The sequence below is a fragment of the Callospermophilus lateralis genome, unplaced genomic scaffold, assembly GCF_048772815.1.
Source record: "Callospermophilus lateralis isolate mCalLat2 unplaced genomic scaffold, mCalLat2.hap1 Scaffold_5641, whole genome shotgun sequence".
In the NCBI taxonomy this organism is placed as follows: domain Eukaryota; kingdom Metazoa; phylum Chordata; class Mammalia; order Rodentia; family Sciuridae; genus Callospermophilus; species Callospermophilus lateralis.
This window is the reverse complement of record NW_027514493.1, coordinates 176,432-189,161: the sequence shown is the minus strand read 5'-3', so window position 1 is coordinate 189,161 and position 12,730 is coordinate 176,432. Positions and strand designations below refer to the sequence as shown.

General features: G+C 47.3%; 1 pseudogene; it reads left to right on the top strand.

The window, feature by feature from the left end:
- Nucleotides 1–1,037: 1,037 nt before the first annotated feature.
- The window catches only part of LOC143388215 (CD44 antigen-like), a 74,939-nt pseudogene continuing 63,246 nt past the window's right edge, over nt 1,038–12,730 (top strand).

Genomic DNA, 12,730 nt, shown 5'->3' with positions numbered 1-12,730 from the left:
TGCAATTTCATGAAGAAATGTGGAAAAAGATGTATGGAATGATGGATAAGTTGTATGGTGGATGAGTGGAAGAACTAGTGGTTGGATAGATGGTTGGATGTGTGGTTGATCTAGTGGATGTTGGGAAGACGGATGAACATGGGTGGATACTGGATGGACAGAAGGATGGATGGGAGGATGTAAAGAAAGATGGTAGATTGGTGGATGGGTGGATGAAAAACTACTTGGGAAGATGAATGAGTGTGTAAGTGAGTGGAAGGACTGAGGTATCATCCTGGGACCTGAGGATGAACAACACATGGATTTGGGGAGGCAAATTCCAGCCCTGTGGCTGGCCATCAGTAGCTGCCCCTGACCCATCTGAGCACCACGGACTTCACTACTCTCTTAGGGGAAGAAGGACGAGCGCTCCCACAAGCTCTCCACCCCTCACTCTCCACTATGGCCCTGGAAGCGCCATCTGGGCAGGATTTCGCCATTGCCCCAGCTTCTCTCCCAGGATCTCCAGCCCTTCGCCGGGGAAAACCAGAGAATCCTTCCCAGCCTGACTCAGAGAAATTTAGCGGGAAAGGAGAGGCCAGAGGCAGAACTCAGCGGAGAGGTTTTAGGACTCAGTCATCCTCCGGCGGGGGGCGAACTGGCGGGAGAACCGGGCGGTGTGTCCGGTGGGTGGGCGCCTCCAGGCGCTGACACGGTCCCTTCCCGGAAGCTCGGATTTACAACTTCCATTAAGAACCGGGCGGGGGCGGAGGGCCAGGGCCGAGGAGGGCTGGTATATCTTTAAACCGCTGCTGGCTGCTTAGTCACAGCCCCTCGTTTGGGTGTGTCCTTCACTCGCTCCCTCCCTCTTAGGTCACTCTCTCAACCCTGGAATAAAAACTGCAGCCAATTTCCGAGGCGGCCTCATTGCCCAGCGGCCCCCAGCCTCTGACAGGTTCGGTCCGCCCTTGTAGCCGCGTCCTCGGCCCGCACCCCGCCCCGCGCCCCGGGAGCCCCCAGCTCCACTTGCTTGCTCTCGCGGTTCGCGCACACACACCATGGACAAGCTCTGGTGGCGTGCAGCCTGGGGACTCTGCCTCGTGCAGCTGAGCCTGGCGCAGTTGCAGATCGGTGAGTGACTGCGGCCATCGGGGCCAGCGGAGTGGGAACCCAGGACGGCGCCACGGGAGCTCCGCTGGCAGAGTGGCCCTAGGGGACTGTAGTCCAGCGGAAGGCGAGCGACTTGGGTTGGATTCTGGAAAGCAGGGCTGGGATTGGCGCTGAACTGCCAGTAGACTCTGCTGGTGGGAAGCACCCTTGTGTTGAGAAGAACCGGGAAAGAGAGAGGAGGCTTCGCTGGGCAGGCTGCCCGCGCGCAGTTCTGGGTGAGGTCCTTAGGGCTGGAGCACGTGGCCGCAAGTTAACTGTACTCCTGGATGCTTTGCTGGTGTCTGGACTAGCAGGCTCCTGCGCCCAAGGGCTCTCTGAGCCCCGCAGTCTGTGGTTGACAGGGCAGAGCTAGGCAGGGCACGGGCAAGAGGAGCTGAGGCAGGTACTGGCACTGGGACAGGAGGGGTAGGTGCCCGGGTAAGGTGGCCACGCACTTAGAAGCCTGAGAGCCCTTGGCAATGAGCTTTCCAGAAAGACAACTGAGAAAGTAAGGGTGGCTCCCCCACTGAATCTGGTTTCCCAAGCCTTTATCACCCCTCCAGTCACTGACCACCATAACTCTTGTGGAAACTTGAGCCAGCTCTGAGGCCAGGTTGGATGTCTATGAGGGACCAGCCCCGGCAGCTGGGCAGCGGCAGGGAGACTGTATAGGAGAGGCAATGACTGGGCCAGCTGCGACCTCCTGGTTCTGCCAATCAGTCAGGGAAAATCCAAACACTGATAGGGCTGCCTGGTAGCCTTGGAGCTGGAGGGAGCTTGGATATCAGGGTAACATCAGGGACCCAGAAGCTAAGGTTCCAGTATCCCATCCAGAGGAGGTTGGGGTATTTATTCCAGCATGGCTCAACTCCAAGTGTTCCCTCTCTTTGTCTATATATGAACAGATAATTTTTACTTGACGGATTTTCTTATCACTAGCAAAATTAATTTTTCTTTCAAGTAGTGCCAGCTGGGTCACAGAGACAGCTCAGCCTACAGTTAATTCTACTCAGCAAATACTTATTAAACCCAGTTCTTAGGAATACCAGGAAAGCAAAAGACAACCCAACCTGTGGGAACTAGAATTTTGATTCCTGGAACAGAAGCAATGCAAATAATGAATACAACAATAACAACAATAATAGCGCTGTGATACCACTAGTCACTGTTGTATACTTTCACTGTGTTAAATCCTTTACATATGTTATCTCATTTTGCCCTTGCAATAGGAGGAAAACAGAGGCTCAGAGAGGTTAGGTGACTTGCTGAGGTTACACTGCCACAGGTGGTACTGAATATGAATTCAGGTTCATTGAGTTCTGAAGCCTAGGCTTAGAATACGTTAGAATGTACTCCAGGATGGGCGAAGTTGGATAGGATTTGGGGCAGGACTAGACCAGAGGCCACAGGGAACTGGAGCTCCAAGGGGCCTTTGAAAGGCAGAAATGCTCTTATGGGAGGGGAACTGGCAGGAGCCCTGGGCCCAGCCTTAGAGAACAGAGGCCGGGGAGCTTCCCTGAGGCTTCCAGGGAAGGTTGCTGGCATGTTACCCACCGGTGGTGTCTTCTGCTTTGTCTCTGAGTATCTTGATTCTTCTTAGCCTGTCTCATTCTAAAGGGCCCCATCCTCAAATACTCTTGACCCTTGGGGTTCTCCCAGAGACCAGCAGGCTCACTCCTGCCTCGGGTTTCCTGGTCTCTTTGGGTGCATCATTCACAGAAGGCACGAGAAGTGCCAGGCCAGCTGCAGTGAGCACCTGGGTCCTGACTTCCATGTGCTTGTGAAGTTGTTTAAAAGGAACTGAGACTTGAAAAGGAGACAGGACTTAACGGCAGACCCAGGGCTGGGTAGGCAGAGGCGGAAGAAGAAGGAAGGGAGAGAAATGGAAAGGCACCGCCATGGCCCATTCTTGGGTGTGGAAGACTCTGGAAGACCATGAAAATGGAAAGGGGCAAGGCTTTGAGCAGAGGAAAGAAAGGTCCAAACTCTGTATCAGAAATCAGAAAGCATAGCAATAGTCAAAGCTCCTTTAAGCACCTTTGAACCTAGAAACTCAGAGTTGGAGAACAGGTATCTTGAATGAGGTGTGGGGAGAAGAATGTGGCCTTAGAGGCAGAGGAGTCCTCTGTACACCCAACGCCTTCCTCTGTGGTGAAAGGTCAGTGCTAGGGAACTGTACCCCTGGTTTTGAGAAAGAGGGGTGCTTCTGAGAACCCTTCTGCCTGGGGATGGCCGGTACCTTTCTGCTCCCACTGGGGCTTAGAGATGCCTCCATCTCTGGGAGCCAGGGCTTTGGCTGTGTTCCCATGAAAGGAAATCAGAAAGCAGAGCTGCATCCCCTCGGGGTTTAGCACTGATTAATTCAGTGATTCCCCTGGCACACATGTGGCATCCTGAACACGCTTGGTGTGAGTACGTGTGTTGGAGGTTGCAGCCGCAGGAGAAGGGTCTATTTTCTTCCAAATCTTCCCACGTGGGAGGTGATGCTGGACCACATGAAATTCCTAGTTTATGACACATCCCCTTCCATTCATTCAAGAAATATTCCCTGATTCATTGTCATAAACTCAGAGCGGGGGACTCTAAGTATCATTTAGGGAAACACATACATAACACACACACACACACACACACACACACACACACACACTCACATCAAAAAATCCCTTCTTTTTCCCAAGGAGGAAGTAGACCATGAAAGAGAGGGACTAGTGACTTGCCCTCTGAGACTGATTAGGGCAGGATACCTTTCATACATTTGGTCTCTAAAATACCTCTATCTTGGAGGTCTGTAGGAGGCTGCCCCAACCCTGCCGAACGCTTGTTTAACACTTTAAATACTGTCTTACCACTCATCCCAAGTCTGTAGTTTGCCCCCACAGTAGTTCTGTTTGAGCTTCATAAAGAATGATAATATGAAGGGAAGCTGGGGGAGGAGGGGGGAAACACTAGGGGAGAATAGTGACCAAATTTTATGGCCACAACATGTACATGTACAAATATGTAACAAAGAATTGAATCCATTATTATGTATGATCATAATGCACCAATAAAAATAGGAATGAATATATATGTTCCTATTCCATAATATATGTATATAATATAGTCCATGATACACACACACACACACACACACACACATTATGGTAAAGCAAGTTCATGCTCAAGAACAATTCAGAACAATTCCACCTTGTCCTGGGGCTTCTGTTGCCTCCTGAGACATCTGTGGATGCCGGTTTTAAAATCTGGCACTTTGCTATTGTACCAGATGGTTCTATGCAAAGCAGGGTCCTAAGTTTCTAGGAAAATAGCACTCACTAAGCACCAATTCTATGCTAAACATTGAGCTGGGTGTTGCCATGAGTCCTTATGTAAGCCTCACAGCAGCCCTATGCATGAATGTGTTCTTCACTCCATTTTCTTGATAAAGAATTTGAGGCTCCAACTTCACCCATCCTGGAGTACATTCTAACATATCCTAATTTGACTTGCCCAAGGATACAGTGGTAGAGTTATGTTTTCCCCGTAGTCTCAAATCCCCCCAGGTTGAACCTCAGGGCCTCTGCTCCGTCAATTCATTACTTGCCTTTGGAGAACTTTGGGAACTGTGTGTGGTCCTCCCATCCTCCTGTCTTCCGAGGCCAGCACAGCCTGGCATGAATGGCTTTGCCCTCCACCCTCGGGCTGGTTGTGGATTGTTGAATACCCTGCCCTGCCCTGCCCTGTCCTGACTCGTCACTCTGCAGGCCTGGCTGCAGCTGTCAGAGATGTCAGCCTTCTTAGTTGTTGCTAAAATAATTCAGTCGATTCCCTTATCAGAGTCCAGCTGCACTTCTAGACATGCTCTCATTTGCAAACTTAGAAAAAATGGAGAGGTTGCTCCTTAAGAGAAAAGTCAGGGCAAAGTCCTCTCCTGAAATTGAGAAAGAGGCCCTGCAGATCCTCTCACACTGACCTTGCAGGCGCTTCTTACGCAGCAACCCGCAGGGGCCCTTGGTCACATGCTCATTAGCAGGTTATACCTGCCCCTGGTAAGGGGAAGTCTTGGTTCCCCCTTGGGCTGACATGGTTCTCTGCAAAAGACAAGGATTTTGAGCCAAAACTAGTGTGGAATGCCAGGTGACATGGGGCCACCCAAGAGATGGTGAATCAGCCTGGAGTCTGCTGATGGTCCGGAGGTTGCAGGAGGCGAGCGAGGCCTCCCCAGCAGCCCAGCCAGGGGCTGAGGGAGAGATTAGCTGTGGTTGTTTCCCCAACACCTCTGTTTTAGTCAACTCTACCCAGACCCTGAAAGGGAAGTGATTCTTGTGAAAGAAGGAGCTGAAGCAGGTGGCGGAGTCTGCCTCCCACAGCGTCGTTTTCAAAGGGGATCTTTTGGACCCCAGAGAGAAATTCTGGGGGTTTGCACAGTGAGATGCCAATGACTCAATTTCCGTTGTGTCTCCACTTAAAAGAGGACACGGGTGTTCTTTAGGGAGAACTGGTTCCTCCCATTTGAAATTTAAACCCTACTCTCCACTCATGGAGCAGATGAAATTTTTTCTTAAAACACTCCCCCAAACTGGGTCTGAGAAGCCAGCCCCATCCGCCAAGAGGAATAGAAGGGGTATTTCTCTTATCTGTCTTCTACAGCTCTGTGGAGCCCCCTGATATCAGGGATCATATCTCCTTCATTTTTTTGGAGTTCCAGACCCTAGAGCTGGTACACCTTTGTGACCAGAAACTGTTTGTTGAACTGAGTTGAAGTTCTAGAATATAGACCTACTTCTCCATAGGAATGCTAGCTGGCTGGCTGGTCTGCTTAAGAGGCCAGTGCATTCATGTGCTGAATGTACGTGCCATCGGGGGCGCTGGCTGGCTTGGCTCTGGGCAGGGCTGAGGGGCAACTGCCTGCCACAGGGCTCATGTTTGGTCAGCCCGAGCAGAGAGCTCACTCATCTGCTTGTGGCTTTAGTGGCTGCTTGCTGTGGCCGGGGAGGGCAGGGTTGTATAGATGGTTAGGCCAAGAAGGGAAAGGGAGAGGATGACACCAATCCCAAACTGAAGCCTCAAAATATAACACTCCCCAGCAGTGCCCAGTATGGAGGTCTGGCCATTTGGGAGCCTCGATGTTGAGGGTGGAATCCACAGGTGAGAGGCCAACCTAACCACCATGCCTGCTTCTGAAAGGTGGTGGCTGAGAGAGAAGCTGGAGGGCTTCACAGAAACTCCTGTGGGGCTCTCTGGGAGAGAGAATTATCAAGCTGCCTTCCAACATGATGGTGCTGCAGGAAAGAGGCCCATGTGCAGGGAAGCCTGACCTCTGGCAGAGAGCCACACTGACCTCCTCTTCCCAGTTTGCCAAGTGGGAAGTTGTCCACAACTGGGCCAAGTCCTGCCTTCCCGTGGGTCCCCTGCCCCATGAGACACAGACTGGAATTCAGGCACAAAATGAGTGCATGGGTATTACAGGGGACAGAAACTCATGGAACCAGATCTCCCCGAGTTTGGGGTGCACTGGCAGCCTGGGTGTGTCCTCCTGAAGCAAGTGTCCTTCATAAGGGCAAGTGTGGGCAGATGGGTCTCGGGTGGGTGTGGAGGGGCTGAGTCACCAACCACTTTCCAAAACTCAGATCCCTAAAACCTGCCCTGGGGCTTCACCTTTTTAAAATTTTTCTTTCTTTCTTTTTTTTTTTAACTAAAAATATTTTCTATTGGTTCTTTTTAGTTCTGCATGGCAGTAGAGTCCATTTTGACATAATTATACAAACATGGAATATATGTTGTTCTAATTCAGACCTCAGTAGGGTCTCGACCTTTTGAGAGTAAAAGTTAATTGCAAGACTTTGGTATGTGTGTGTGGGTGTGCTCATCACCAGTCATTTTGAGCATTTACTATGGTGTCACAGCAAGTCTTTTCTGGTGGTGGCTGAAATTTCATGTTGTTGTTTTAGAGTTCTTGTATCTTCTGCACTTGCTTTTTTTGTGGTTGGTTCTATGTTTCTGAGATACCATCATCACCGTTGGTAATAATAGCAAACACGGGGTGCTGACGATGTGCTAGCACATACCAGTTGCTTCCTGTATGCTAACTCACCACACACCAGCCTCATGAAGGTGATGCTGTTGTTATTCTTCTTATACATATGAGGAAACTGAGCACGGGGAATTTAAGTAACTGGGCCAAGATCACACAATTGGGATTTGATGGAGCTGGGATTCAGACCCAGCAGGTCTGGCTACAGAGTTCATGCTCTCGGTCAAAATGATGGTGATTTTCCTGGTATATTAAGATTTCAGGGCATCCCCCAAACCTAGATGATTTTACCTGGGAGTATTCTGGTTGTTTCCAAAAACTATTTGGGAATCTGGTTGTGTGTGGGATCATAATGCCCACAGAGCTGGTTTTGCTTTTCCTTTTCAAACACAATGTCAGAGGAGAGAATTGAATTGCAAAAATGAAGGGGGGAGAAGTCATCATGAAAACTCTTCCCATTCATACGATGAGTGGCTCATTCATTCCAATCCCTGCATGGAAGTTCTACACTCCTTTACTGATGGGATGTTGGGGAGGGTGTAGGACTGGAGAAGATGGTGAATTGAGTTCACTGTTACATCAGTATTTCTCACCAGGATGAAAAGTGAAGGCTCTTGATTGGTATTTCTCCATCAGCTAGGACCATGACTCAAGATTGGGCAAAATGGAAATGAACCAACTGAATAGCAGCAAAATGTTGGCCTGTTTAAAAGCCCCAGGTTCGAAGGTCTTCTTTCTATCACTTACAACTGTAGGGAGGGGGCTGTCAGGAGTCAGGCTTCCCACATCCAGGGCACAAAGAACTCAGCCCAAGCCAAGTTTGGCCCAGTAGGTGAACATCAGTCACATCATGGAGCAAGTGAATTTTCTCCGCATACCCCTGGATGAAAAACAAGCCACCCAGGAAGGCAGGAGGCAAAACCCCTTGGGGACATCTGATTTAGTTTGCAAGACAGAGTCCAGGCAGTTAGCCTGGGAATAGGGAAGTGTCCAGGGTTCCCCATCGGTTTTGTTTTTTGTGCACTCAAGCGGGTCTTTGTGCCTTCTGGGAGGACCCATGCACCAGTCAGAGAGTTAAGCAGCACCTTTTTGTACTTCATCTCCTTGAAGACATGGGTGATGACCGTAATGCCTCTTCACAGGTGTTCACACTATGCAAATTAAGGTGCCAGGGACTAATGAACAGTTCCATGCAGCCTCTGACCTAGAGTGTTGTTTTCACCCATACCTCTCGCCCCACACTTTGTAAACTATGAAAGTATTAAACGAGTGTCTCCTATATGTCAGCCACAAATGTTGCCAATGCTGAACGTTCCCAGTTCAAAACCCAGAGTCCAGCAGGCCTGAGCACCCATCTGGCAGCCTTCAGAAGACCAGCCCTGTAGCCACTAGGGAGCTGCAGGCTCCACACCTTGGAGGGAGGACAGGAGCCCCGAACATACAGATGCAGACAAGAGTTTGAAGAAGAAATCTCTTGCCCAGGAGACTGCCTTTGCACTGGATCCTCTGTGCTGGTACTAGCTGTTTTCATATGTCAGCCTTAGAGGTCAGGTTCATCCCTTTAGGCAACTTAAGTAACTTTCACTTTCCTTTATGATCTTCCAGTTGTTCCCCCTGATAATTTATAAAGACTCTGTGGTATGCCTTCAGTTAAAAAGAGGTTCTAAGGATGTATCTTAGCTGTGTAATGACTCTAAAGTCCCTTAGGGGAAAGCCCTTGCCTCGGGTACATTTTTGTACAACTAGAGCTCCCAGCTGTTGGCATATCCCCCCAATTGTAGTAAGTGCTAAATAAATACTTAGATGGTTGAATGAATAACATTTCTATATTTGAATAGGAAAGCAATCCCCATCATTTACCATTTGTGATTTTTATAGGTTTGGTCTAATTCTTTTTCATGTTCTACAGGGGAAAAATATTTTTTCTAATGCCTCTTCTAATGACTCTTGAATCTTGAAATATCTTTTCTCAGCACTGTCTCAGGTTTTAGTGGATCCTTCTTGAGGTTTGACATATCAGGCAATATAGGGGAAGTTTAGAGCTCATTCGTTTCCTTTAAGTCTGGCTCCTTATATGCCTCAGTTTTTATATTTTAGTCTGGTTTCATGTATTATGAACTCTGACTCTCATAATCATATTCTCAATATGCTCAGAGAGAGTATGTTGGCTTTTTGGTCACTACGTTAAAGGAAAATATAAAAAGTGTTGGTTCTTTCAATCCATGATTTAAAAATCTTCCAAACCAAGGATCACCTCCATATAACCACATAGCCCAAAGGAGGAGGCCGGGCCTTGTAGGAGGGTGCATGGAGGTGTTAGGGTTATAAAACAAGACAGACTTCAGTTTATTCCTCTCTCTCCTACATGGAAGCAGTATGAGCTCAGGCAGTCGCACCATTAAGCTTCAAGAAAAATATTTTGTTCATCATTTTTAAAGCTATGTGTCTAGTTCATAGAAAGTACCCCAACCCCAAAGGGCTGTGGTTTGGGCTCAGCGGTAGAGTGCTTGCCTTGCACATCTGAGGCCCTGGGTTTGATCCTCAGCACCACATAAAAAAATAAGTAAACAAAATAAAGATATTGTGTTCATTTACAACTAAAAATAAAAGAAATTACCCAAAGAATAGAAATGATTGAGCTATCTTAGTTCTGAATATGATTAATTATGTGATGTTCAGAAAATCTTTTTTAACCCAACTTTACCACCATTTTTTCATGTTTAAAATGAGAGGGCTGGATTCTAATGGATCTCTCAAGTTCTTTCCAGGCCTTGTGTTCTATAAATTCACCATTCTGTGGGCCCACTAATACCTCAGTTTCATAAAACTTAATGGAAAGAATAACACTATTATAATGCAGTACCAAAAAATGTGATGTCTGGTTTATATTAAGTGTCAGAAGTGAATTATTGGTCCATGCCAGAAACAAGCATATGGACCCAGTTACCCTATAAATGCCAATAAGCCAGAATGACTCCGAGGGAGAAGGCACGTTGCCCGGAGTCCTCCACTCTCATTGCCTGGGGAGTGGACAGCTGAAGAAGCTCAGGTCAGAAAAGTTGACATGTCCTACCCACATAGCTGACACTCCAGGAATCCAGCCCTAGAGTTACCTGTAGGTTCTAAATGCAAGGTCCTTTAAACTGTCCTTCCGAAACATTGCTCCAAGTCAGAACAGCCAGCTCATAAAGAAAAGAAAAGATGGTGTCTTCACTCTTAAAGCTCCAGGAACACCTTTGAATTCTCAGCTTCCCTAAAGGAACCTTGCAACATGAACCACAACACTCAGCCAAAGCTCAACTTAGAGGATGAGCTTTAGTATCTTATGGAAAAACAATATGAGAATCTTAAAGAAAAAACAGAAAAGAAAAACAAAAGTACAAACCCATGTATGTGCATATATACTACCTACATATAAAATTTAGTCAAGGCTCTGAGTTAGACAGGTCTGTGTGTTGGTGAGCTGCTGCTTCTACGGAGAGTCTCCCAGACTCCCTCTAAGTTTGTTTGTTTTCCCAGGAAGCCAGAGAAACTCTTGCTCTAAGTGGGCAGAGGAAAAAAAAAAAGGAGCCTAAAGACTTTATTACTGAGGAGTTTGTCTAAATGGGTCAGAGGCTAAATCTTCTGTCTGGTTCCAGTCTTCTATCAGTCACTGAAAATCCTGATCAGATTACAGCCTATTCTGATTGTTCCCAATTCACACCCATCATGAATCCTTTGACCATGGTTTTGGGTTGAAATTAAATTCCAGATGGGTTCAGGTCTCATGTCACATACAATGCCCTCAATTAGGGTTGAATGTGGTTCAGCCATCTGGATCTCCAGCTCATCATTCAGACACAAGTATTTTAGGAGAATTGAGAACCCACACATACCCAGCCAAGGTCTAGCATTTCTCCCTTAGACACAGGATGACAAGGGCAAGGTCCTTCCCTTATTGGTTGTTTCTCTTTCCCCAGTTGTAAAATGGTGACAAACAGACCCCTTTAGCTTATTAGAGTGTATGGTGTGATTGGTACTCTGGAAAGAAGTGGGGGAGGTAAAAGAGCTAGTTTCCTCAGAATTTTACAGTTTAGTAGAAGAGAAATTTAGTAGGTGAAAGAGTTGTACCTAAGAGCAAATAACCAAGTGTTGGTAGATCAGAAAACAAACAAACAAATAAACAACAAAAAAAACAGACATCTTCCTGAGCTGGGACTATATGGGAAGGCTTCAAGAATTTGAGGATGAGTTGAATGTGGAAAGAAGATGGATACAGAAGAGGAGAGAAACCCCAGAACAGGATAGAGCATGGACCAAAAGTTTAAAGCAGGAGAAATTAATATGACTGAATCAGGGACAGAAGAGGGGTCAGTCTGCCTGGATAAGAAAGTCCATGTTGGGGCTGGGGCTGGGGCTGGGGCTGAGTGGTAGAGCACTCACTTAGCATTTATGAGGCATTGGGTTCGATCCTCAGCACTGCATAAAGATAAATACAATAAAGGTATTGTGTCCATCCACAACTAAAAATATTAAAAAAAAAAAAAAAAGAAAGTCCACGTTGAAGAACAGTGAGGGATAGCGTTGGACTGATTCTAGGTAATTGGTTAATAGTGGCACTGCATTACTAACTTCCCTAGCGCAGAAGTCTGATGACTCATCTGTCAGTGCTAACAGAGTTTCAAAGCAAGACAGCTTCAGTATCGGTCGAGAGAGAACCCTGACAACTTGACCTGGGTTAGAAAGTGGCAGTTTAAGTGAATCCCAAACAGTCCTCAGCAGCCATAGCAAGTAGAATTCAGCTCTCGTGACATTTCCTACTTACTCCCAGAGGCTTTCTGAAGTGCTGTACTAAGAAGTCAAACCTTGACTCAGCTACAGAGAGTGCTGTGATCCATTAGTGATATCTGCCATGGACAAAAAAAAAATGAAAGATTTGACCCCCAGGTGATATCACTGGGCTATCACCATAGTAGAGCAACAGCTTTCTCCAGCTTATGCTTCTGATCATTAGTATAGAATGTTCTGGGAGTTCAGTCATTCCTGAAGGTAGCCAAGTAGCCACACTGTCAGCTCCACCTCCTTTCAGAGTAGTCTAAAAACAGTCTTACTGAGAGTTGCTTGGGCCTTCTCTTATGATTCACCCCCATTCTGTTTTCCCGTCACCCCAAGTGCAGTTAGTTGCTGGGAGTCAGGAATCTCCTCTGAACAAGGGCCAGGCTTCCTGTCAAAGGGTGCCATCTCTGCATTGCCTTCTCCATCTGCAAACCGAGAAGACAAAAAATGACGCCTCACCCATGGGGGTGATAGGAGGAATAACAAGCTAATGGGGAAAAAGCCTTTGAAGATGAAAGGGTTGTACGTTGCATGTTAATTACAACTTTTATCAGCCCTGGAGCTTCTGCATTCTCAGCTGCCACGGGAGCTCTGCTGTGCCTCCCAAATGCAAAAAAATAGCAGCTTCCCATGGACGGGCCCCACTGGGTCCTGCTTGTAGCATCCAAAGTCAAGAAATCTGGATTCTGAACTTAGGCTGGCCAGCCAGCTTTAGGCCACTCAAGTTTCCTACTACTCATCCCCAAGGGGAAAAAAAAATAGTCTCCCTAC